Source organism: Octodon degus, unplaced genomic scaffold (assembly GCF_000260255.1).
Source record: "Octodon degus isolate 3935 unplaced genomic scaffold, OctDeg1.0 scaffold00201, whole genome shotgun sequence".
Taxonomy (NCBI): domain Eukaryota; kingdom Metazoa; phylum Chordata; class Mammalia; order Rodentia; family Octodontidae; genus Octodon; species Octodon degus.
The window spans coordinates 4052375-4077186 of NW_004524777.1; positions in this window are offsets into that span (position 1 = coordinate 4052375).

Here is a 24812-nt window from a genome sequence, read left to right on the forward strand (position 1 = left end):
AAAGAAAGAAAGAAAGAAAGAAAGAAAGAAAGAAAGAAAGAAAGAAAGAAAGAAAGAAAGAAAAAGCAATTTCCAACTAGGGGTCCAGAGGCTTCTTGCTTGGCATAGTTGTATACGTGTTAAAATTTGAGTCAGGTTTCCTTGACAAGTGGTGATATATTATTGTTATAAAGAGTATAACCTGGGGGCCGGGGAGATAGCTCAGTAGAATAACTGCTTCCCTGGAAAGTGCAAGGGCCTGAGTTCAATCCCTGGTTCCACCAAAAAAAAAAAAAAAAAAGGCATAACCTGACTTTGCACTTCAGCTCTGCCTCTTGTTCACATTACTCTGGGAAAGTTACTTAAACTCTCCATTTCCTCCTGCTCATCTGTAGAATGGTGATAAACAGTAGTACTCCACCTCACTGGGTTATAATGAATATTGAATTATAGCTCAGGCTCTTCAAACACTACCTGATATAGTTGGTGGTTTTTGTTTTGTTTTGTTTTGTTTTGTTTTGTTTTGTTTTGTTTTGTTTTTGTGGAACCGAGGATTGAACTCAGGCCCTTGCACTTCCCAGGCAAGCACTTATTCTACTGAGCTATGTCCCCGACCCCTCTGACGTAGTTTTTTAAATAGTTCTCTGTAGATGTTTATTACTGTTATTATAATTTTTTGAAACATGTAGCCTAGGCTGGCCTCAAATGCAGTATCCTCCTGCTTCAGTCTTCCAAGTAGCTGGAAGTATAGGTTCAGGCCACCATAGATGGCACTTATTTATTTATTTATTTAGGACAGGGTCTACAGGGTCTCACTACATAGATTGGACTTGTAGTGATCCTATTGTTTTCAGCCTCCTAAGAGCTGGGAATACAGGTGCGCGCCACCATGCCCAGTCTCAATTGCAGTCTCAGCTCGCCCTGGGGGTGGGGCTGGAGCAGCATGCTTGGTATCGAACCCTGGCCACTGAGCTTGCCTAAGCAGGTGCTTTAGTTTGCTGAACTATCTGGCTGGCCCAGATGGCTTTTATTATTCTTACTATATACAAATTAAGTAGAGGGGAGATGACTCAGTAGGATAAGCGCTTGACTGGCAAACACAAGGATCTGAGTTCAATCCCCGGTTCCGCAAAAAAAAAAAAAAATTAAGTAGAGTTCATATAAAACCGAAATTACTGGCTCACTGATAAATACCTAATAGTACTGGGCTTCTAGCGCCAGCTAGAACTGAATATGCCCTCTTTGGGCACTGAAGCCAGGTGGCAGTTGCCATTTATCATCTTACGTACAGCCACCTGGATGGGTTTCTACCATCTGCCAGGCCTCTAACACCAGTCTGTCATCTCTGGCTACTGCTTCAGTGGTTCCAGGGGCAAGAATCATCACTAAGCAGGAATTGTTAGCCAACAGGAATGTCTCTAGAAACTCCTGCCTTTTCCTTAAAGTCCCAGAATGCCATTTAGTTGCACAGAGAAGGTCAGGGAAGCTAGAATGGTGAAGGGAGGCAAAATATGATATTCCAGAGCATTCTCTCCTGCAGCCTCATAGGTGGGTTTAAAAATCTGACTCAAGAACTCTGAAGTAATGGGAGCTGAGGCAGGAGGATCACTGTGAGTTTGAGACCAGTCCGGACTACATAATGAGTTCAAAGCCAGCCTGAACTACATAGTGAGACCCTGTCTAAAAAAGCCAAGCAAACGAACAAACAAAAAAAGGGCGAGCCAGATAGCTCAGCGGATTAAAGGGCCTGTTTAGGTAGAAGCAGGGGCTGGAGGTTCAATCCCCTGATATGCTGGCCCCGCCCCTGAGGCACAGTTAGACAGTGATTGAGACTAGGCATGGTGGCGCATGTGCCTGTAATCCCAGCCCTTGGGAGGCTGAAAAACAGGAGGATCACTATGAGTTCGAAATGTGTAGTCAGACCCTGTAGACCCTGTACTAAATACATAAAAAAGAAATAAAATTAAAAAGCCCTCCAAAAGGATGCTGTAATAAAAAAAAACCCTGCTAAATTATATATGTACAGTAATAGTTATTGTGGTATCATGAGTAATAGAAACTATTAGAAGGAACCTAAATGTCATCAACAGAAAATTGATTACATGCAGATATGGAGTGGAATATTATGCAGCCATTAAGAATGTGAAAAGCAGTGTATACAGGATACTTTCATTTCTATGATAAGGAGAAGTCAAACATATAAACACACTACAGAATTTTGCTTGTATATGTAGAGTGCTTCTGAAAGGATATATGAGTATGGTATAGTTTTTTTTGTGTATGTGTATGGTTTTTTTTTTGTTCTTTTGTTTGTTTGTTTGGTTGGTTGGTTTTTTTTTTTTGTACTGGGGATCAAACTCAGGACCTTGCACTTGCCAGGCAGGCACTTATGCCATAGAGCCGTCTCCTCGGCCCCAAATATCATACAGATTTAACATATCTGTGGAATAGTATAACTTGTAGCCATTGCCTCTGAAAAAAGAACTTGTATAGTTGGTGAATAAAGAGACATACTTTGTCTCACACCATACAATCATAATACTTTTAAATTTTGCACCATGAACCTAAAGAAAATTTCTTTTTAATAAATCTTCTGTATCTCCCCAAAATGTCCTAAAATGTGCAAGGAACAAATGGCACATGTAGCACCTAAATCCTTGCCTTGCAAAGTCATTTACATAAGTATCATTCCACGCGTGAGGGTATTACGGTTTTTATTTAGATGCCCCCCGCCCCCGAGCCTTGTGTGGCGTAGGATTTCGGGAGTGACTGGATCATGCATGTGTTTACACTGGAAGATATGGGCTCCTTTTCCCAGCGACGTCCGGGGCGGAGCAGCTCTGGCCAGCGGGGACAGGTGACATTTTTTAAAAAATTTGAATTAAGATGTCTACCCAGTGGACATACACAGATCTACTATTCCAAAAGAGAAAACCAGCTTTGACAGCACAGCCATGATGATGCCCAGGGTGCAACCCAAGCTGGCAAGACCAGCAAAGGGACAGGAGGAAGAAGGCCACAGGAGGGGAGAAAAGGCTTCCACCAAAAGGGCAGGAGCCTCTGAGGATGCCACCAGATGTGACAGGAATGAGTTCGAGTTTGAAGAGGCGGTGAAGGCTTTTGCAAGGAAACTTATGGAAGCAAAAATCACAACACCCCCAGTGAAAAACTTAGAGAGCTCCTGGTTCAGACAGGAGAGACAAAAAATAAACGGTTCAACGCCGCTGATAGAGAAGAAGGAGGACGCCAGCGCGAGCGAGCATGCCGAAAGCTTGAGCTCCGGAAGAAAACCAGGTGCGCGGGGGAGGAGTGAGGATGCAGCTCGCGCAGGCCGTTGGGGCCAAGGGAAGGTGCGCCCTCCACCCAGCCAAGTCAGAAGGAGCGCGGGCGCCGCCTCGCCCAGGAACGAGGGACAGAGAGGCCGTGAGGCCCTGGGAGACCTTCGGGAGCGAGAGCCAGCGGAGGAAAATTTGAATTAATTTTGGAAGGAAGGAAGGGAGAACCCTCGCGGACCCAAGGAAGGAAGAGCCGGCTGCAGAAGAAGAAGGCCAGCAGGGGGCTGAGGGCGCTGCCTTGACGCTGGCAGCCGACTTCTCCTCTGCCACGCTGGAAGTCAGCAGGCAGTGGGCTCGCATCTTCCGCGTTTTAGGGGAAAACGGTTTTGACCCCAAGTTTCTATGCAAGGTTGAACTGGCATTTAAATGCAATGGTGAAGTCCAGACCTTCTCAGACCTGCAGAGCCTCAGGTGCTTTGCCAGCCAGAAAGCTTTCATGAGAGATTTGCTGAAAGATGCTTTCCCACAGAGTGCAAACTTATGCAGAGAAGGAAGGCAACGTGGGATGCAAAGAAAGGGGGAGAATCCTCTGAGAGCCTCAAAGTGTGGAGCTGGAGACCTAGCAAGCGATGGCTTTAACTTGCTGTTCATTAAAGAGGTGAAGGTGGCTGGGGCTCAGGTGGGGAGCTCAGCATCTTTGGAGTGGGAAAGCTCCAAGGTGGGGGAGCAGGAGGACTCATGGCTAGAGGAGGAGGAAGAAGAGAGCTCTGGAGCAGAGGAGGGAGAAGGGATATGGGGGGAAGAGGAGGAGGGGGAGGAGGAAGGGATGTGGCTGGAGGAGGAGGAGGAAGGGATGTGGCTGGAGGAGGAGGAGGAATCCTGGGGGAAAGAAGAAAACTCAGAGACTGACAAGGAGGGAAAAGGAGACTCTGAGATGGAGGAGGAGCAGGAGGGAGGAGGAAGCCCAAGCACAGAGGGAGAAGGGGTCTCAGTGCTGCAAGAGGGACTTGCCTGTAGTTGGGAGAAGGAAGGGCCGGTGCAGACCAAGGGGGAGCACAAGGCCAAGGTGCAGGAAACGGCTGCTTCTGGAGGTCAAGGAATCGAGGTTCTCCTTCCGACTTCGCATCACAGTGCTTTCTCGAAATCACTAGAGCAAAGTTCCAGTGAGCACAAAACGTGTTCACAGGCAAATCCGAGTGCTTCGTCAGAGGTCACCAAGTTTTTAGGGAAAACAGAGAGAGAGACAAAAACAAGACACTTCAGATGAAAGAGCTGACGTCTGAAGAAGCAGCCTTAATCCAGGAAACAGAAGAAAACTTCAGAAGAAGCGTGGTGGGCATCTTCAGAGAGATACAAGAGGAGATGGAGCGCAGAAAGAAATCTTGCCCGGATGTTGAGGAAGTGAGGCATTCGGTAGATGACCTGCACCGTAAGGTAGCTCAGCTCAAGGAAAGAGTGAGCTGTCTGGACAGCCAAGTAGAAGAGGCATCCAGGGACGCAGCGCAGATGTCCAGGCAGCTGCTGAATAACGAGAAACTTCGCATCCGGGAAGATGAATTCAGAAGCTCCAACGTCCGTGTAATCGGAGTCCCAGAAAAAGATAACAAAGCGAACGAGGCAGAGGACATAATTAAAGAAATAATTGAAGAAAACCTTTCAGAGCTGAGGAGGAGCTCAAGGCTTGAGGTCGTCAGTGCTCAGCGAGTCCCCAGCAAGGTGGACGAGAGAAAGCCCACTCCTAGACACATCTTGGTGACGTTCTGGAGCCCCAGTGAGAGAGAGAGGATCCTGAAGGCCTCACGAGAGAGAGAGGTCACCTACGCGGGCCAGAGGATCCGGCTGACAGCAGACTTCTCGCTCAGCACACTGGACGCCCGGAGCCAATGGTGCGACATCGTGAGAGTCCTGCACGAGAATGGCTTCCACCCGCGAATCCGGTACCCAGCCAGACTGGCCTTTGATTTTGAGGGCCAAACAAGAACATTTTTTGATATTGACGAATTCAGAAGATTTGTTTGCCATGTACCCTCTTTGAAAGGATTACTAGAGAACGTACTCTAGGGTCTAGGTGGTTGCAGCAAGCAGCAGCGCGCTTTCCCCACCAACACCCAGGAGGGCGCGGAGAAGGGAACATCGCATCTGTACCTGCAGGGTGGGCATTCGACAGCTCTGCTGGTGCAGCAAAGGGAATGTTATTACCTGGACACAGTTAAAAGCTGTACTAAATTTTAATGATCATTGTATTTGGCATAGAAGATTTGTTTGTATGTTTGTTTGTTAACAAGAGAATGAACCCAGAGCACTTGCTCTGAGCTGTGTTTTCAACCCTTGAGAAAAGTTTCTTGACAGGTCTCACCAAGGTGCCCAGGCTGTGGCTCACCTGTGACCTCCTGCCTCAGCCTCCTTAGCTGGGATCCAGCTCAGGAGGGAGTGTCACCACAGGAAACTTCACAATAAAGATTTTTCACTTGAAAAAAAAAAAAAAAGATATGCACTGACAGGTTTGGAGTTGGGTGTGACATAGGGAGATGAAGGGGGGGGAGGGGGGGTCACTGTGGGCGTGGCCTGGGGACGTCATAAATGTGCGCATGTGTATGTGCATGCGCATACCTTCTCCCTTCACCCACTGATGTTTCCTGCCTCACATGCTATGGATTGCTTCCTCCTCTGTGATGTTCCTCTGCTGCCACGACCTGCCTTGAAGCCAGCCAAGTATGGACTGAAGCCTCTCTGACATAGAAGGTGAGTAACAATAAACCTCACCTTCTTTAACTTGTAAGGGTCAAGTATTATGTCCCAGCAATGCGATAGTAACTAAGACAGGGACTTCGATCAGGTTCGCTGTGCTCCTTGCTCAGGTATCTCCTTTGCTCTGAGTGGGTAGAATTCATTCATCCGCTAACATCTCCTGGCTTAGACCACCTTCTTGGCATCTAGAAGCGAAGCCTTCTAGAGATTGCAGCTAAAAAAGGAAAAGGAGTTTGACAAGAGCAGTACACTCAGAGACCAGAGGTTTCCTTTCCTTTCCTTTCCTTTCCTTTCCTTTCCTTTCCTTTCCTTTCCTTTCCTTTCCTTTCCTTTCCTTTCTTTCCTTTCCTTTCCTTTCCTTTCCTTTCCTTTTTCCTTTCTTTCAAGATTAATTTGCCCAGGCTGAACCTGAATTTCTGATTCTCCTTCCTGAGTCAACCAAGTGCTGGACTACACCCACACACCACCATGTCCAAGGAAAGTAGGCCTCAAGTTCTCCCCCTTCTCCTAATGTGCTTCTCTCAGTCATCTGGAGAAGGAGCTCTGAAGTAGGCAGAGAGCCCTGGTATCTGATTAGGGCACCCACCCAACAGTGGCCAAGTGTTTCATATAGCCAAAGGCCATCCAATTCAATAGACTTCTGTGCAAAGCCCCAGGCCAAAATATATAAAAGGTCCCAAGGCACTAGGGAAACAAAGTAACAAAGACACAGTGACTGCCCTTTAGGGACACACAATATATATTGTGGAAAAGTCTGAGTTGCAGAAATCTAGAGAGATAACAAAACTTCTCTGGGGCTCTTATGATTTCTAGAGAAGCTTTCAAATTTCCACAAATGTGAGATGTGTAGACAGATTTCAGACAGCAACACTGGAATCCCTGATTTCAAAACCACTCATTTGATCCAAATACCTCCATAATTCTTTAATAAAACACTGTTCTTTCAATCTGTGTTACATAGTAGGATTCCGTGCAAGATTTTTACTGAAAGGGCAGGGAATTAGCTGCTTCCATAGGTCCCCTTGCTCGCCAGAGGTGGAAACAGATTCAGAGAAAGGAAAGGACTTGCCTAAGGTCACATAGCCTGGCCCAGAAGCAGAGCCTGTCCCAATCAGTATCTGTCTAAAGTGTGGAACATGAATCCTGAATTAAGAACTGCATTGGGTGAAGGGCTTCCGTCCCTACAGGATCTTCACAGAGTATTCCAGGATATTATGGAGCTCAACCCAAACCGCCATTTTCTCCATCACATGGCTTTCACACAGGGCCTGTGCTCTCAACAGGCTCTAGGCATAGGCTTCTTTCTGTCACAGGCATCACCCTGCCGCCTGCCCCGTTCTCTAGGGTTTCCTGGGATTCCCTCAAGCCAGGGCTGGGGCTAGGAAAACCAAAATTTACTACTTGCTCAACATGGCTTGACTCCCAGAGGCTGAGCCAGCACTTCAGCCCTGTTGCCTGCACTTCTGGGGGCTCACACAGTTTCCCATGCTCCTGTTCATCCTGGCCCCTTCCTCCCAGGTGTTTGCCCCCTTTAATACCCATGCTGGCAGACAGCCTTGCAGGCCCGCCCCCTTCATCACCACGCCCTCTGAAATCACTACTGCTGCCTGAGACCTGCTGCCTTTTATCTTGCCCCAGAAGCCAAGCCTTCAGGTCCCTTAATTGTTCAAGTTGTTCTTTTCTGAACTCACTCCAATTAAGCTCCATAAATTGTAGATAATTGGACTGTCTCGCTCAGATCGTGAGCCCCTGGGGCAGTGTCTTCTTGGTCTGGTACAACCCTGCCCACGAAGGAAGGCAGTGAGGGGCAGGGCCCAGCGCCCACGAGACCCCTGGGAAACAGGCGCAGGGTTACAGGGCAAACCTTCTCATGCCAGCAAGCTTGCAGCTTTGTTTGCTGTCACCTGTCCAGGTCCTCCTAGGTCAGCAACTGTGTGAGAGCCTAATACCTCCCCCAGCCCTGTTGGCAGTAATTGTATGGCATATAAAGTGACTTTTCAAACACTTCCAAAGTTCTTAGATTCTGCATAAAAGACCCTCTCTGGGGAACACCTGAATGTGTCACCAACAAAGTGATTTATCGAGGTGGGAGACTCACACTGAAGTGGATCATGGACAATTTTCACATAACATCTTCCTGAAGAAGTTTAGCCTACTATGGACCCTGAGCACTGCCTGGAAGGTTCACTTGGCCATATCCTCGGATCCTAGAGAGATGGGATAATTATTGCTCCAGGGGCTGAGGGGCTGGAGCGATGATAATTTGCTCCAGACTTAGGCCTCTTCTTTGCCCACCATTCCACAATTTCCCATCACCATGCTACTAAAGTGAGCCAGGACATATCCAGGAGCAGCTTTTGGGCCAGTTTCACTGCACATGGGTGCCGTTCTGTCCTTACTCTCACTGAAGTTGTGCTTCTCAGGCTCATCCTCTTCTACTTCTCATTATGTCAAAAGTTTCCATCACTGGCCATCAAATCTCTCATCAGCCACAAGGTCCTGCATCACACACCCAAGGCCTGCCTGGAGCCTGGCACTAAGGCAATGCTTGCTCCCCAGTGAAGAAAGTACTGAATGTAGACATCCTGGTTTCACTTCTCCCCTGCTTTCAACCTCCCCAGAATCTGCCTGCTTCCTCCCCTTGTAGATCTGTCTTATGGGAAATGAAAACGGAGAATATATTGTCTAACCACTCACCTCTGGTTGGGACTATATGCAGTAACCCAAGAAAAGTTTTTTAAGATTTCCATAAAATGAAACTGAAAGAGAAGCACCTGGGATGGACTCAAAGGAGCACTCCAGCTTGGAATCAGAAGGCTTGTTAGATTGTCTTTTGTACTTATTAGCTAGAATCCAAATTGTGGTGGGGATGGCGGATTGAGGTTAGAAACAGGAATAGAACTTGCATGCCACTCCAGAAGGTATTTGAGCATCGACTCATTCAAGAGAACTTTACTGAATACCTACTCTGCTAGGCAGCATTACAAGGGCTTTGCATTGCTATGGGTGTTAAGTGGAAGCAATCACTGAGGAGCCAAACTGCAGAGAGGGACACAAATTAGGAAGCTGTATCACTTCATAGTGGGAGAGGAAATGCTGAAGGAAGGCAGTGATCATGAAGAGCAGTAGATGCGTTTGATGCGATTTAGAAAGTGAAACTTCTAGGGCTTGATTAATTAGATGTGAAGATTGAGGAAGAGAGGCCAATTTAAATAACAACCTAGGATTCTGTTATGGATAATGGTGTCACCAATAAATATAAGGAAGAGAGGACACTGGCTTTGTGGTTTGATTGGAAAATAAAAAGCTTACTTTGGAACATGTAAAATTTGAGGTGGCAGAGGAGAATGGAGCCAATAAATACTGGATATGCAGGTCTAGAGCTTGTCCAAGAGGCTTGGACTAGACCTCAAGTTTTGGGAGTCCTTAGGATGAGGCTGTCTGTCTTAGTTACTTTTCTCTTTTTGCTGGTACAAATACCTGACCCTCAAAACTAAGAAAATAAAGGTTTATTGAGCTCATAGTTAGGGGACATTTCAGTCCATAGTCCAAGGCAGAGAGGCACATGGCAGAGGACAGCATTTCATTGTAGAGGAAAACAGCAAAGAGCAAAGAGGGGCAGCAGCAGCAGCTTCTAGCTAGCCTCTTTCCTCTCCATACATTGTGGTGCAGATTCCCCACCCCAGGGCAGGTGTAGCACGCACACCCACAATCCCAGCACTGGATCATGAATTAACCACAAACTTGAGAAGCTTCCCCATAAGCTGCATGCGGCTTTGGGGGGACAACTAGACACAGACCATAACACTGTCTAAGGAGAAGGTATAGAGAAGTAGATAGACAGATAGATAATTAAGTAGATGACAGAGAAAAAAAAAGATGAGAGCTAAGGAAAGGAGCCTCAAATTTGCCAACATTTACAATGTACATTAAAAAAATTAAGTGTGATATGGTAATAAAAAGAAAAACAATCACTCATGAAAGCCAATACCGGTTTCTAAAAGGCAGCAGTGTTATCAGAGATGGTGTACAAAATAGTTCTTAAAAAAAATTTGGAAATGTCTATATATGGATTCTTACCTTGACCTTTAACCTTGTAGTTAATGGAATTGTGGGAACCTAATAACTGTGGATTGAGGAGTAACTACAAGATAAGGAAATTTTTTCATTTTATGTATTTGGTACAAGGTCTCACTATGCAGCTCTGACTCATAGTGATTCTCCTGTTTTCAGCCTCCCCAGAGCTGGGATTACAGGCTTTTGCCACCACATCTGGACTCAAGATAGGGAAATTGAGAAGATGAATTGCTGTATTCTTTCAAGAAGCTTAAAAGATCAAATGAGATCTTAAGAAGCTTGAGATAAAATTAATGAATATAGTAGTAGAAAAGATAATTTTTTAGAAAATGAAACTTGATATTTGTTTGTGCTTGTGAATGTGTGACTGTGTGTATCTCTGTGGAAACTGAAGAGTCAATAGAGGAATAAGATGAGAGGGTCCAGACCACAGAAGGAATCACCTACCTTCTGCTGGAAAGGACCAAAAGGGAAACAAAAAAAGAACTTTAAGAGATGGAAACAGGCCTATACTGTGGAAGAGAAGATCATACCTCATGGACCAATTTTAAAAGGGGCAAAGGTTTAGAATAGTGCCTTCAGAAGCATCTGGAGGTTTTAACTAGAGTCCAAGGGTCAACAATGCTTAGAAACTAAAACTGGATTTTAATCACTCTTTTAGGTTCTTCTAATAGGGAGACAACACAATGTTTACACATGTGTCTGATTTATTTCACTTACGAGTTTGGTCTCTAGTATAATAAGGAGAGAAACTGCTCAACGGGAAAGAACAATTGGGATGAGGGAAAGCAGAAAAAGAAAGAAGGAAGGAGGGAAGGAAGGAAGGAAGGAAGGAAGGAAGGAAGGAAAGAAGGAAGGAAGGAAGGAAGGAAGGAAGGAAAGAAAAAGGGGAAAATATATATAAATACACAGGATAGCTTGGATAATTGTACTGCTGATTTCCATTGGTCTATTGAAAAGAACAGTTAATGTCTAATTTTTTTTCTTCTTTTGAATTTTTTGACCCATTTTTCAAGCTTATATCTGGTAATCTGAAAAAAAAATTTTTTGGGGGGGAAGGGGCTACAGGGTGTTCAGGGTCTCACTACTAGATCGGACTCATAGTGACCCGCCTGCTTACAGCCTCCCAAGAACTGAGATTACAGGAGCATACCAACACTCCCAGTCTTAATTGCTATCTCAGCATGCCCTGGGGGTGAGATGGGCACTACAGGACTAGGGATCAAACCTCTGGCCTCTGCACCTGCTTGCAGGTGCTTTAATCCCCTGAGATATTTGACTGGCCCTGAACAACTAATTTGAAGATAATATACACAATATGCAACCATTGTTGAATTCCTATCATCTTGTTTAGTGAAATTCTGTAACATTTAAAATGTTGGGGTTTTTTTTTTACCATTTTTTAATCTCTTTTAAAAAATTAAAAAATATTAACTAGAAACTAAAATTGGAAACCATGTATTAGTAGTGAATCTCATCTGAATGTAGTACAGCTTTTCTCCAGAGATTCTGGCCAGAGAGCAGGGAGGGTAGGTTTTCATATTCTGAAATTTTATTTATTTATTTATTTATTTATTTATTTATTTATGGTGGAACTGAGGATTGAACTCAGGCCCTTGCACTTGCAGGCAAGTGCTTATTCTACTGAGCCATCTCCCCAGCCCCTAAATTTTTTGAAGAGAATAAAAAATGGTAAAAAGAAACATTAGAAATGATACAGAAATACACTAAACAAAGTAATATGAATTCATTAACAAGATACAGAGAAATAAAAGGAATGATGATTGAAAGAGAGAAGTAAAATTATCATTAGTTACAGATTACCTGATATGCTATATAGAATATCCCAGGGGTCCAGGGAGATAGCCCAGTAGAATAAGAGCTTGCCTGGTGAGCGCAAAGGCCTGAGTTCAATCCCTGGTTCCAAAAAAAAAAAAAGAAGATCCCCAGACTCCACCAAAAGACTTATAGATTTAATTACCAAATTCAATAATGTAACAGTATACAAAGTCAATACTCAAAAATCAATAGCATTTCTGTAGATTTCCCTACTGATTCAAGGTTTGGCATTTGTAAGGTCAGAGTAGCAAAACGCACAGCCAAGGCATGTTGAGTGGTGAAGTCACTGGTGAGAGCGATCCAGCACAACAGAATGTTCAGGGAAAGAAGAAAGGATGGGGGCCTACTAATAAATTAAAGGAGAATGGTGAGATCAAGGCCTCCATCCTTGTACTGAGACAGAGAGCAATGAGAAAACTGAAAGGCTCTACTGTACTTACAGAATGTCAGAAGTCCGGGAGCAAGACCCTCAGTGATTTCAAGGTGTGAGTATAAGTTGGTTTTCTGACGATTGGAGAATATGAAAGTCTTTCGTATTGGGAATGTCACGGATTTGTGAGAACAGAGTGACAGTCTTCTATCCTGGCTGGAAGTAGCAGCGGAAGTCTTAAAGCACTTTCATTGCAGCCAGGTGTGCTGGCATAGCCTATAATCCCAGCACTCTGGGACACTGAGGCAGAAGGATAACAAATTTAAGACCCTTCCTCAAAACAAAAGCAAAATGGATTAGGGGTGTAATTCAATGAAAAACAGCCTTCACTGCTATCCTAACAAATTAGAATCATCTAGGGACTTTAAAAATATCTATACTCGGCGCTGGGGAGATGGCTCAGTGGAATAAGCACTTCCCTGGCAAGTGCAAGGGCCTGAGTTCAATCCTTGGTTCCAAAAAAAAAAATCTATACTCAGGCTACATCCCCAGAGACTCAGATCCTACTGGTTTTATTTTTTATTTTTTATTTTTTAAAAATTTTTATTTATTTATTTGTGTGTGTGTGTGTGTGTGGCCAGTTCAGCCCACCTGGGGGCGGGGCTGGCTGGCATGTGGTGCTGGGGGATTGAACCGCGGTCCCTGTGCTTTGCTAAGCTTGTTCTAAGTAGGTGCTTTAGACCTACACTGAGCCATTTCACCAGCCCATCCTACTGGTTTTAGTTGGCCCAAAACATCAGTACTTCTCCAAGTTATTGTGGAGAACCAGTACACTAGAAATGCTGGTAGAATCATCCACACAGACAGAAATCAGCCAATGTGCCAACATAAATTGGTATGTAGGAGGAATATATAAACCAAGTGTGTGGAGGGGAGTGGTAAAATTCTCTGGCAGTGTTGGTGTACAGGAGACAACAAAGGAAGACAATATGAAATGGAACACATGGTAAAGGAAGAAATTATCCATAGTGCTTTTTTATTTTTTATTTATTTTTTTTTCTGGTACTGGCGATTGAACTCATGACCCTGCACTTGCCAGGCAGGCGCTTATACTACTGAGCTATCTCCCTGGCCCAAAATTGTCCATAGTGGATGTGACAGGAGAAGCTGGGCTGTAGAAGTGATTTATACACAAAGGGACTGATTTTAGCAATTAGCTCAGGAGATAGAGCTTGCACTCTGAGAAGAGCACGGTGTTTGCTGACCTGAGAGTGGCACCTTCATAGCAAACACTTGAAGGAGAGAGACCACACTACTTTGTCCCAGCAATGGTGTTTGCATAGTGGATGACAGGGCCCATGAGGAAAAACACCCAGAGCACCCGGAAAAGATGGGAGAATGTCTGGGACTACAGGAGACTTCTGTGCTTTTCACTCTTCTTGCTTCAAAATTTTCCCTGGCTTCATTAAAGACTGATGAACAAACAGGTTTGATCTCATTCATTTCTTTCTTTCTTTCTTTCTTTCTTTCTTTCTTTCTTTTTCTTTTTCTTTTTTTTTTTTTTTTTTTTTTTTTTTTTTTTTTCGGAACCAGGGATTGAACTCAGACCCTTGCGCTTGCCAAGGAAGTGCTTATTCCACTGAGCCATCACCCTGGCCCTGTTCTCATTCATTTCAAGATAACCTCTTCCCCTTAGATTTCTCAGTTTACCTTTCCTCATGAAATTTTTCAGCTTCCTCAGCATTCCAGTTCTTAAAACTTCCCTGTGACATAGGAGAACCTGTACTATAACATCGTATAACTCAGTTGTGTCCCAAATTTACTGATCAAGGAGATTATGGGGCCACAGAGGAAAATGATCGATGTTGTAGAGTGTACCTAAGGAGATTCACATGGGGTAATATGCTTTTAGAAGACTAGAATGACAGGGATTCCAAGCATGGCCCTAGTATTACACATTGCTATCTTCAGTGCAGTTGCTTAGTTCACAGGTATCAGCATATAGAGTTAGTCAGGGTGAGAATCCTACCAATTAGTTGCTAGTTTCAAAAACCTAGTGGAAATTCTCAGGATCATTGCCTTAATCATCTTGTGTATCTAAATGTATGGTTTTGCCCCTGCCATGTTTCCTAGCTTTTCTCCTAGCCCTCTCTTCGTTGTTTAATCCTTAAGCACTCGATTTCCACTTAGGTGTGTTATACCTTTCTATTTTTATTTCTTCTTTTAAGTTTTTACACTAGGGAGACTATATGATATGTGTACATGTGGGTCTGGTTTATTTCACTTATGAATATATCTTCAAGTGGCATCCAGCTATCATTCTTTATAGCTGAGTAATATTCCATTGTATAAAAATACCACATCTTTTTCATCCATTCCTCAGGTGGCGGGCATTTTGGTTGTTTCCAAGATTTGGCTATCACAAATTGTGCTGCTATAAACATAGGTGCACATATATCACTATGATATGACATTTTCAGTTCCTCCAGGAAGATTCCAAGTAGAGGGGTAGCTGGTTTGAATGGGATTTCCAGGCCTAGGTTTTAAAGGAGTCTCCACACTGATTTCCATAATGGTTGCACCAGTCACATTCTATAGGAATTTAAAGTTTAACATATTAATACTTAATGAAAATACCTGTTCCATGTTATGTCTAAGATATTTGATATTCAGACAGATAATGAGGTTAAGCTGAACTCCCTATGTTATAGGGTAAAAATATCATTAAACTTCTCTTTTGGAGGATTAATAACTTAATTTTGCTGACCAAAAGTTAGATAAAAGAAAGGCTGTAAAGGCAGCCAACATTTTGGCCCTAGCCATTCAAGGTCAGGGAGGACTCAGGACATAAGCAAACCTGTACTGTAACATCCTGTAACTCAGTGGTGTCCCAAATTTTCTGATCAAGGAGATTATGGGGCCAAAGAGGAAAGTGATCAATGGTGTAGAGTGTGCCCAAGGAGAGTCACATGGAGAGAAAACATTCTCTCAGGCTTTCACAGAGAGTAAATTCGTCAAGCAATGGTCATGATTCATCCACATGGCTGACACTGACAAAGGATCTGCAAACTGCGGTACAGGGTTACAAGATAAATCCTGAGGGGATTTGACTGACCTTGTCAGATACAAAAGTTACATTACTTGTTATATACGTTTTGCTTTATCTTGTTCTTAACCATCCAGCAGAAAAGTATAAAAACAAGGTATGCAAAGTAAAGCCATATTAACATGCTGAGCTGTAAAAGGCTCTAGTCAACAACTTCTGACATTGCCAGTCCTGCGGATAACCCATTACTATTATGGACTCCTGGACTATATTCATTAGTTTTCTGAATTCATGCACGTACAATATTTAAATGGCAATGGAATACCCATCTCTGACAAAACTAAACAAAAAAGGTGACACAAATGAAGGACTATTTTGTACCTGTATATACAAAATAGTTAGGATAGATATGCGCTACTTTTTTTTTAATTCAATGAGAAGAAAGATTTATACTAATAGTATTTGGACAGGATAACATGTCTGCATCTTGTACTATCAATAACCACTAAGAAGACAACAAGGGGGCCAGGGAGATGGCTCAGTGGAGTAAGCACTTCCCTGACAAACACAAGGGCCTGAGTTCAACCACTGGTTCTGCAAAAAAAACAAAAGACAAACAAACAAAAACCACAAAAACAAAAACACTTTAAAAAAAGACAACAATATGCAATGTATTAATTATTGAAACTGTCCTACTAATCGGTTTTGAAACTGTCTCATTGCTATTTGTTTCTCAGTAAAATTAATTTAAAAAAATAGAAAAAAAATTACAAAATCTTCCCTATGGGGCCTCAGCTTAAAAGGACACCATTGTGACTTGATTTCACCAGTCCCCCTTCTACTCCACCCCCACCCCTTGAGAACAGGTGGAGCCAGTAAATATGATAGGTTATGACTTCAGGGATCATGCTGCTGTATGGATGAGGGGATTTTCAAATGTAATTCAAGTTTGTAAACAATTCTACTTGAGTTAACCAAAATGAGACTTATTTTGATTGGTCCTGATTTAATCAGGTGAATTGTTAAAATAGACAGGAAGTTTTTCAATGAATGTACAGGTAAATTTCACACCTTATATACAAATTAAACAAAAAAGTAGACCGGGGTGTAGTTCAGTAGTAAAGTATATCCCTGCACATGCATGCGCATGTGCAAACACGCACACCACCTCTCAAAGTGGGTCACATTGATATATAAAATGTAGAACTATAAAAATTTTAGAAACCAAACGTAAGAGAAGATCTTTGGGATCTAGAATTGGTGAAGAGTTCTTATATTTGACATGAAAAAGATGATCCACAAAAGTAGAAAGTAATACATTTGACTTCATCAAAAGTAAACTAAAATTTACTCTGTGAAAGATCTTGTTAAAGCAAGAAAATAAGCCACATGGGGTGGTACACACCTGGAATCTCAACACTCGGGATGTGGAGACAGGACGATGACCATGAATTTGAGGCCACCCTGAGTTACATAGATGTTCAAGGCCAGATATTACTACATAACCAGACCCTATCTCAAAAAACAAAAATAAAAAAGGGGAAAAATTTGTAAATTACACCACTCATTCCTTCTGGAACTGTAAAATAGTGCAATGGCTCTGGAGAAGATTGTGACAGTTTATTTAAAACTACACATCCGCTCACCCTAAAACCCGGCAACTGCACTCATGACATTGATCCCAGAAAAACAAAAATCTGTATTAACAGAAAAATCTGCACACAATTGTCCATAGCAGTTTTATGTTATAATAGCCAGAATTGACTTTTAAAGACAATGAGAAATAAAAAAAAGTACAGAATTTCAAAACAAAATGATAGGAAATAACAATGGTTGCTGTACTGCATCTTGTTGTCTTCAAAATAATTGTTCAGATTACCAGATACAGGCATGCAAAATTGATCAAACAACTAAGCATTCACTGTTCCTTTCAATAAACCAATTGAAGGGCTGGCCAAATAGCTCAGCAGATTAAAGTGCCTGCAAGCAGGCACAGGGACCTGGGAATTGAAACCCCCCACCCCCACCCCTGCCTGCCATCCTTGCCCCGCCCCCGGGGGCACACTGAGATGGCAATTGAGACTAGGTGTGGTGGCGCCCCTGTAATCCCAGCTCTTGGGAGGCTGTAAACAGGCAGATCACTATCAGTCTTATCTAGTAGTGAGCCCCTGAATACCGTGTAGACCCTTCCCCCCCAAAAAGGAATAAAACAATCAAAATTAGTAGTACAATTATCTTAGCTATCTTGTGTGTGTGTATATATATATATTTTTTTTTTCTTCTTTCTTTTCTCATTTCCCCTATCCCAGTTGTTCTTTCCCTTTGAGCAGTTCCTTTCTCTTTCACAATTTCTATTGTAGCTTTCAGATTTTATTTACTCTTTCAGTTTCTTACACTAGGGAGACCATGTATGTATACATGAGGGTCTAATTTATCTCACTTATGAGACCTTGATTTTTTTGGACCTTGAATTTTAACCTAGTGAGACCCCGAATGAGTGATCCAGCTAAACCGTGCCCAGAATCCTGGTGTGTGGAAATCATGAGATAATAAATTTGTGTTGTTTTAATCCATTGCATTGATGTAGTGTGTTTCATAGCATTAGATATATTCCCAGCATATAGGTAAGTTGTCTTCGAACAGCTGGGCACATTGCTTCCAGAGGCCATAGTTCGGATCTGCACATTTTGACAAAAGAAAGCAGCAACATCAGGAGCAAGGAACCAGGCTCAGAGTTGAAACAGATGCTCCTGTTTTTCCCCAAAAAAAACGAGTTTTAAGCTCAGAGTCTTGAACTGCTTCCAAACCAGCCCAGCTCTGCTGGCTGCTTGACCCTGCAGCCTGTTGTCACAGCCCAAATATGCTGCTCACAATCGCAAATGAATTGCACATTGATGGCACTACGCATGTGCCCTGCTTCTTGCTGCAGATTTTCAGCTGATATAATTCCCTTTGCAACTTTCTTGGCCGGGCTTGGAGAGATGGCCTTGCACCCAGGGCTGCAGCTGCTCCAACAGCCCTTCGCAGTTCCCAGGGAGTTCAGTCAAGCCAGCCTGCACCTCAGAAACTGGCCCTGATGCCTTGATTCTAGGGCCCAAAATCTGGGCCAGCAGGACTGGCTCTCAGTGAATGCCAAAAAGGCCAAAGACAAGGGAATCAAATTGCACAAGTGGCCAGGTGTGGTGTCTCATGCCTGAATCCCAGTTACTTGGGAGGCTGAGGAAGAAGCATTGCAAGTTTGAGGCTAGCCAGGGCAGTTTAGAAAGACCCCATATCAAAATAAGAAATAAAAAGGCTGAGATGAAACTCAGCACTCCTTGGATTCAATATCCAGTACTCCCCCCCACACACACACACAAAATAAAAACCATAAGGAGGCTGGGAGCTTTCTTATGACCTTAATTTCTGTTGCAGTGTGGCTTTGTTACTGTAGTAGTCTGCCTGCTTGGGCTACCATAACAAAATATCACAGACTGCATGGCTTCAACAGACCTTTTTTTTTTTTTTTTCATAGTTTGAGGTGCTGGGAAATCTAAGATCAAAGTGCAGGCTGAATCGGCTCCTGAAGGTTTTCCCTCTGCTCAAAGGCTGCATCTTCTTATCACATCTTGATATGTTTAAAAGGTCATTCTGGTCACTGTTCTTTTTCTACAATAAGGGTACCAGCTCCCCCAGGTCAAGGCCCTAATTTTGTAACCTCACTTATTATGTCTTCACAGGCTCTGTCTCCAAATACAGTCACATAACATGTTAGGGCTGCAACATATGAAATTTGGATGGGATCCAACATTCATTCTATAACAGTCACCCTGTGCTACTCTGTCAGCATTACAAATTGTGTTCAGGGTGGTGAGAGGTGGGAGTAAGAGCCACCTGGTCATGTCCTCATGGGATTGAGAGCTATCGTTTCCAGTCTTAGAGGATGGTAGAGTGTAGAACTGAACTTTGGCATCAGACATATGTGTCTTTTTAGGGTCCTTGGGTAAGTCCCTCAGCCTTAGTTACCTCATCTGTCAGCCTTAGTTACCTCCCTATGGCTGATTGTGGTGGTGCATGCCTGTAATCCCAGCACTCAGGAGGCTGAGGCAGGAGGCTCAATCATCTTGAGTTGGAGATCAGCCTGGGCTACATGAGCAAATTCCAGGCCACCTTGAACTACATAGAGACCCTGTCTCAAAAACAAACAAACCAAAAGCTCAAAGGAAAACATAATACATATATCAGAAGTATTTCAGGGATTAAATGAAGTAATGCATGTAAAAATCACCTATCTGCATCTTGCATAGAGTAGGTGTGCAATAAAGATTGTTGCTCTACTCTACAGTACTCTTGTAACCTGATCTGTCCAAGGACCCTCTTGGGTCCTTGTTTCAGGGCAATGGAGATCGAAGATGGAACCCAACAAAATAGCAAAGCTCAAGCAGTTGGCAAGAGCCCAATGTGTGTTTATTAGGAAGAATAAAAGAAAAGTTCTCAGTAGGTCAAAGAGGGGGTTCTGTAAGGCAGACACAGTAGATGTCTAGGTCAGTGAGGTTTTCATACAGTTTTTGAGACCTGTGTCCCTGACAGAAAGAGGCATGCTCCTGGTCACAGGTAGGCTGCTGACATCCGGAAAGTAAGCTGTGCATTTGTATTTCACCTCTATTCTTTGTCTCTTCTATTTATCTAGGCCCCGATAGTGTATTTTAGCATGATAAATCACTTAGGCCCAGGCTTTTAGTCTACTGTGAGTGTTTAAGGCCTGTGCCCTCACAGCCTAACTTCCCCGATCTGCCGACTCCACTCCTCAAACCACAGCCTCCATACTGATCACCCTCACCCCATCACATTACATGCTCTGCCTAGTGCAAGCTCTGCTCTCCTTTGGTCTGGGTAGAAGACTGCAATAGTCGACATTCCTGAATTGGAGCTGCAGACAGAAGAATTTCTAAGAAGATCCCCAGAATTCCAGTGTCCTAATTCCTGAGACCTGTAATGGGCTATCTTTCCCATGGTACTTTTTTTTTTTATTTTTTAGGGAAGAGTCTATAGGGTGTTCAGGGTCTCACTTTTAGACTGGACTCATAGTGGTCCACCTGTTTACAGCCTCCCAAGAGCTGGGGTTACAGGCACGTGCAACCACACCCAATGTCAATTGCCATCTCAGCGCTCCCCAAGAGCAAGGCCAGCACAGCAGACCTGGGGATTGAACACCTGGCCCCTGCACCTGCTTGCAGGTGTTTAAATCCACTGAGCTATTTGGCCAGCCCCTTTCCCATGCTTATGTGATATGGCCCATTTTATCTTATAAAAGGCAGAGTCATTGGGCAATTATAAACCTTTTTTTTAAGAGAGTACAAATTAGAATTTAAACAGAAAAAATTAGAAGTGATACAGAATTTTACTTAGGAAAGTAATATGAATTTCACAGGATTCAACCTTGAAAAGGACACTGTGATACATACTCCAACCTGGATAACATTTAAAGCATTACGCTAAGTATCAAGGGGCAATGGACCATGCCTGTAATCTCAGCTACTTGTGAAGCTGAGGCAGGAGGATCACCTGTGCAATTTAGAAGACCCCTGTCTCAAAATAAAATAGGAATAAAAAAGTGAGGTGTATAATGTTATGGAACCGTGTACATATGTACATAAAGCCCAGATGTACATCCAATAATAAGGTTTAATTTATAAATTAGGCACAGCAAGAGATTAACAACAGCTAATAGTAAAACAGAACAACTTCAACAATAAACTCTAAGAAAAGTAAAAAATAAAATGAGCTAAGGGTATAGCTTAGTGGTAAAGTACTCCTGGATTCAATCCCCAAAACACACACACACACACACACACACACACACACACACACGCATGCAGGCATGCACACACGTGCACGTAGTGAAACAAGTCAGTCATAGAAGCAATGCTTATAATACTACCTAAATGAGATAACTAGAGTAGTCAAATTCACAGGGACAGAAAGTAGAATAGTAGATGCCAGGGGCTAGAGAAAAAAAGGAATGGGAAGTTAATATTTAATGGGTTCAGAGTTTCGGTTTGGGCCGATGAAAAAATTCTGAAGACATATAACAGTGATGGCAGTGTTGCTTGCACAGTATGGATGTAGTTAATGCTGTTGAATTGTACTTGTGAACTGGCTTAAATAGTATATTTCCTGTGCCTTGCACCAATGTAAGTGGAGGCTTCCATAAAACAACGGGCTTTCTTCAGCTGGTGGCAGAAGAGGAAGGCTGAAGTGAAAAGCCAAAGAGGCACAAAAGACTTGAGACGGGGCTGGGGAGATAGCTCAGTTGAATAAGCACTTCCCTGGCAAGCGCAGGGGCCTGAGTTCAAGCCCTGGCTCCACAAAAAAAGAAAACAAAATGAAACAAACAAACAAAAAAGACTTGAGACACTTCTGCTGTTCTGAAGATGGAGGAGGGCCTGTGAGAAGAAACGCTAGCAAATTCTCAGAGCAGCGCCTGACCCCAGTGACAGCCAGGCAGGAGTAGGACCTCAGGCCTCCAGTCCCAAGGAAATGGGTTCTGCCAACAACCAAAATGAACTTGGAAGTACATTCCCACTCAGCTTCCAAATGAGAGCCCAGGCCAGCTGAAATCTAAAGAACTCAGCGGACCTCTAATATACGCAACTGTGAGCCAATCAACAAGTGTTGTTTTAAGCCCTTGTGTTTGTGTTAATGTGTTACAGTAGTCCTAGAAAACTAATGCTTGGGCTTGGGGATTTTAGTTATATGAGACAGCAGCATCACAGACCCTAAAAACTTGCTGCTATCAGCTTTATTTTTTTTATTTATTAATTTTTTTTGGTGGAACCGGGGATTGAACTCAGACCCTTGCGCTTGCCAGGGAAGCACTTATTCTACTGAGCCATCTCCCCGGCCCCATATCAGCTTTATTAATTTAGATATTTTTTCATGAACCTGTTCAGCATATGTTCTCAGTGTCTTCTACGTGTCAGACTGTGTGCTAGGCCTTGAGGACACAACAGAGCACAGAGAAGTCTGCAGAATATCCAGCCTGGCCCAGGGCTGGAGCCAGTAGTTCTTCTCTCTGGCCAAATGTGGAGGCTGTAACGTGCATGGACAGCCTGACCTCCAGGAAAGTATTCTAACCCACTCTCAGGTTCCCCTTGAGCCCTTAAGCATCACAAAATGTTGGATCATTTAATCACGGTTCTAGGAATGGCACAAAGGAGCAGTGACGGCAAGGTGCGGGATGGGCAAATTGCTCTGAAGCCTGGAGCCTGGTTGCTACAATTCTGTTTCACAGGACACAGCTATTTCCTAGGGAGTGCTCATGGGGATTGGGCAGAGCTCTCAACATCTTTGCCAATGAATAAAAATTCAAAGGAACTGCCTGACTTTCTGAAAGAGTAGGGAAGGGGATGAAGTGAGCATTACCTGGGGCCATTTGCAAGGTTCCTAGGCCAGCGCTGGGAAATAAAGCCCAGAAGGAGGTTCACATTATGGCAAATGTGCTTATTAGGTATGGAGTTGCAGCTGAGGACAGGGAAAAACTGGTGAGGCATGACAGAGGTACACAGCCTAGGCTTGCAGAGACAAATAGACCAGGGAGAAAGGGGCAGCAATGAAGGTAAACCCCAGGTTGACCAAGTGCAGCAACTGAGAAGCTGGGTGAGGCCCAGGCTATGGAGATCAGATTCTTCTTCCAGGGCCTCCTAGGCAACAATGGGACCTAAGCTTTGGGGGAAAGTCCAGGGGTGGGGCTAGGGACAGCTCAACTCTCCAACCCCTTAGCAGGGGCCCTGCCTCAAGCACTGATAATCTGCTTATGTGTGTATTTGCAAGATTAGTTTCTGGTTCAGTGAGGGAGAGCTTGGCTCTTTGCCCTGGGGGACCACAGTTCTCAATTAACACACACAGTCCGGCCCCAGTTGGGCTGCAGTCCCCCTGCCCTATCTGGCTTTCTTCTTCCTTTGCTGTTCTTTAGGCCTCTGACTGGTAGACAAAGGACTTCTGGAGTGAGAGTCTGGTCCTCCCGGACTGGTCAGGGGAACCAAATGGCTCTGGTTTCCTACAAGCCCAGACATCTGGTATGGAGTGGGAGCAGGGTAAGCCTGGGCTCACCCATAAGATCCCTGGGCTCCATAAAAACCCTGAGAAAATCAAACTGAAATCCTGTCCAGTGAAATCTGCAGTTGTCCAACAAGAGCTTCACTTTAGTACATGTGGCAATTTGTGTGTGTGTGTGTGTGTGTGTGTGTGTGTGTGTGTTGATTTTTCAGACTTGCTGCAGAGGGAGAGGCCTGTGACAGGGGCAGTGGACCTGGAATTGGGGTAGCATGCAGGGAGAAGGTAGACACTGTGCTCCTGCAGAAGCCAAGAGCGTAGTAAGGAGCAGGGGGCAAGGTGCAGGCAGTTGGGCTTAAGGGAGAAAATTCTGGTGAATGCATGACTGTGTCTGAAGAGGAAAGAGAAAGGCATGGGGTGGTAGGCTCAATGTCATGAATGAGAGATGGGCAGAGAAGGGAAGGCATGAGAGAGCAACTCACTTGCTGTGACTTTGGGAAGGTCATTCCCAAGAATAGGAGAGGGGCACCTGAATGACTCATCAGAGAAACCCTGGAGAAGTGGGTGCAATTTGGAACCTGAACTGGAATAGGCCTGCCAATTCACTGGGCTCCAGACCTGAGGATCCTCCCTACTCTGCCAAGGGAGTGAGAGCTGTAGATGGCCCTTAGAGAAGGCACTCAGACTCAGGGAGTCCTATAACAGGGCAGGGAGGAGTTCTGAAACAGGAAGAAATAGGAGTCTGCTGTTGCACTCTTTTGACCTGGGTTTTAGAACTAGAATTGATCTCTTGATCATCTGATCCAACCTCTTTATTTTACTCGGAGAAGTGAAGCAATTTGTCCAAGGTCACAGAGTTAAACTAGATGGACAGAATGCTGCAGACACAGGCTACTAGAAATGTCAGTCTCCCCAACAGCTCTGATAAGGGCTGGAAATATGTGGCAAACAGAATTCCAACTTCACGGTCCTGTGTCCATGGTGCACAAGGAATGCCAGTGCTACATCAGAATCCTTAACAGAGTACGCAGGACCACCATAACTGTTATAGCTTATATCTCGATGCCGCCCAGCAAGCCTCATGCACTCATAGATGGGGCTTTGGCAAGGTGATGGGATCACAGATATGTGATACTGGGTCCTGGGTGTGTGATACTGGATTAGTCCAATAAGTTTATAGCTGGGTGGGAAATTAGGAGGTGATGCCCGGTGAGAAAAGATGGGTCCTTGGAGGTGTGGCCTGGAAGTATATATCCTTCCTACTCCCTTCTGCTTCCTGCCTACCATGCCATGAACTGCTTCTCTTCTGCCACAGCCTTCTGCCAGGTAAGCCTGTCTTGGAGCCAGCTGACTATGAACTAAAACCTCTACAAACTGTGTGCTAGCTTTTCCGCACTGCCAAGGCAAGGGTGCATACAGCATTGTTCTTGATTCCCATCATAAC